Genomic DNA, 3,153 nt, shown 5'->3' on the forward strand with positions numbered 1-3,153 from the left:
TACCCTCCCCCTCCCCCTCCTCTTTGGGGTGCTCCTTCATTTTCCTTGGATATGAACCATGCTGAGGAACCCAGAGTTCACAACCAACCTCCACCACATCCCAGCCGTGTGGCCCTCAGGTGGTCCCTGCCCTCTGGGCCATAGATGAGGGTGATTCTGGAACATACCTTATTTGGTCAGGGGGGTTAATCTAGTGACTGGATGTAGGTGCTTAGCACCGAGAGCATGCCGAGTAAACGGGGGCTGTGGTTATCAGTCCCCTGACTTGGAAAACTTGGTCCCAGAAATTTGCCCCAGAGGGAAGCACCACGGAGAAGACCATACCTTCCTTACAGATGAGAAAACTGAGGCTCAGAGAGGGAAATTGACTTCCCTTAGCTCGCCCTGCCCCTTGGAGTTGGAGCGAAGCCAGATCTGAACTGAAATCACAGGACTTCCAGGGCAGTCCTCAAGGGGAGGGAAAAGCAAAGGTCAGAAAGGCAGACCCTTCCCCAAGTCCCATTCACCCAGAGGAAGACCTTTTCTCCCGTGGGATTTGGAGGGGATTGCGGGGATGGGCATCTGACTCGGGTGTGAGAGGGGACCAGAGGGACACGGGTCTTGTGCATATCAGCATCTGTGTGCTATGTCCATGAAGGCACATGGGCCTGGGGGTCAGAGAGGACAAAAATGCCTGGGGCAGCAGGGATGGCCCACACAGGGGAGACGTGGCGCCATTCCTAGCGCCCCTGGGGCCCTGTGTGCAGGTGCCCGGCCGGGATCTCCCCTCCCAGAAGACCCCCACAGGGTGGAGGGTGCATCTCGGCCTCCACCCTTCATCTCTCCGTCCATCCCCCACCTCTCCCAGCTCCTTCCTGTTTTGATGGAAGGAAAAAATTTCAGCTTTTTCCTTCTTTATTTTTCCAGACGGGTGACTCGCTCGGGAAAGGAATTCCCCCCTCCCCAAACCATCATAATACCTATAAATCGATGCCATAGATCCAGGCCCATCCTGTTGTGCTGGGACAGGCACCGCTATTTTTGGGCGCTCTATGGGGGTGGTACCCTAAGGGAGGGGATATGGTTGGGGGAGGGGGACCTCAGCTGCCTTTTCCCAGTCCACGTCCCCCTCCCAGATTCCTCCCCACCCCCACTCGTCCTCCCAGCCTGGGTTCTGGGAGGAGGGAAGGAAGCCTGCTTAGCCAGGGTATAAATAACTCAGGTGGTTACTCAGCTCCTGAGAACATGATAACATGAGTCATGATGTGAAATCAAGAGAAGCAGTGAACAGCCTTGGGCCGCCACTCCGGGCAGGGCATTGGGCTGCCGGCAGAGAGCTGGTGCCTGGAGACCCGCAGTGGGCAGAGCTCAGGAGGATGGGGGAAGCTGCTCTCCCCTGCATGGTCTCAGACAAGCCTCCTCCTAGCTCAGACCCTCAGCTCACCCATTTGGAACGTGGGGCAGGGTGGGCTGGGTGGACTTCATTCCCGGGGTCCTCCCTGAGCTGGGAAGAGGACGGAGGCCAGGGGCCATTCTGAGCATTGAAGCCTGGGGTCCTCTCCCTTCTCCTGTCCCAGTCAGCTGGAAGAGCAGGTCTGCTGGAACTTCTGGTCCCCCTTCCCCCATCTCCAAGGCAGGTGGCCCAAGGAGTTTCCTGGGCCTCCAGGGGATGTGCAGGGTGGGCGATGGGGGCTTAGACAGGAGCCCAAGGCTCCTGGGCACTTGGCCTACTGAACCTTCCCCCACCAGGGTGGCTCTGAACCAAGGACAGTCCCCGTCCTCCTCCTCTGGCTGCCTGACCTCGGGGTGGACATGAGGCGTGGGTGCAGAAACAGGACACCCTCAAGGATCCCGGCTTAGCCAGTGTGACCAGTCCGGGGCAGCCTGGCCAGGCTGCTGGCTCAGTCCCGGGTTCTGGCAGATGAGGGTCAGAAGGCAGCCCTAGCCGTGGCCACCCCCCGCCCCAACACACACCTGCTCACCCAAGGAAGTCCTCAGCTTCAGGCTCCTCTCCAGAGCAGGGCAGGCCTGGACCCCATGTTGCCATGGCAACAGGTTCTGGAGCCTGCGCGCAGGCGGAGCCCTGTGGCTGCCTGGCCCGCTGGGGAGAGGGCCACGCTGGAGCGAGGGCCACGCTGGAGCGAAGGCACACAGTACTTGTCCTGGTGGGAGGGTGCGGGCTGGGGCACAGCTGATTGCTGTGGATCCAGGATGGGAGTCAGGACCTGAGCCGTCTGCGTGGTGGTCAGCAACTCATGCCTTAGATCTGAGCCCCACCCCTGACTAGAAAATGGCAGAGCTGTGGGGAGGACCGATGGTGTCTTGGCTGTGAAGAGCATCACACAGCTGAACGGCTATGATCAGGGCCACCCAGAGCCTCCTCTTCTCATCTGTGAGGCCCCCTCCTTCTTACCTTTGGCCTTAATCCCAAGGGTAGCACCCCTAGCACCCCCACCACCGCCACCCCTCACCCCAGCTCTGCCCTGCTGACTCTTGGCCTGGCTTCTCCTCCAGCAGGCCGGGGGCCACCCCACCACCGCCCCCCACCCCTGCAGGCCCAGACAGCTTGGCATGGCTCAGACCCAGCCATTCAGTGGACCGCCTGCCCTCTGGCCCGTCACAAACAATGGGGACTCCAGGAATATTGTCCTGCCTGGGCTGAATCAAACGCTCTAAATTTAGCCCATCTGATGCGTCCTCTGCTTCCTGCCCCTGCTGCCCTCCTTTCAAGGCGATGAGGTCACCCCGGAACCGCTTGCCCCAGCAGCTAGACCGAGGGGGTTTCCAGGTCCAGCGCTGTGCTCTTGCTGTTGGGGAATGAGATGCCTTGAGACCAGGGATCATAAGTCCTTCCTTCCTCCTTCTCTTCCTCCACCCTCCTTCTCTTCCTCCCTCCCTCCTTCCCCCTCAGGCTGCTTTGCCTAGGGCTGAGTCCCCAGGAATTTACCACCAGCCTGAGCTGGGGAAGTCCACCATGGAGGGAGAGAGCAGTGAGCACCCAGGGAAGAAGCTCCCATTGACAACCCAGAGGCCTGGACATATTGGAAGAAACACAGAGTTTCATCATCATCCATTCAAAAAAGATGTATTGATGGGGCTTCCCTGGTGGTCCAGTGGTTAAGACTCTGAGATTGCAATGCAGGGGGCACGTGTTCAATCCCTGGTCTGGGAACT

This window comes from Bison bison, unplaced genomic scaffold, assembly GCF_000754665.1.
Source record: "Bison bison bison isolate TAMUID 2011002044 unplaced genomic scaffold, Bison_UMD1.0 scf7180017864213, whole genome shotgun sequence".
Lineage (NCBI taxonomy): Eukaryota > Metazoa > Chordata > Mammalia > Artiodactyla > Bovidae > Bison > Bison bison.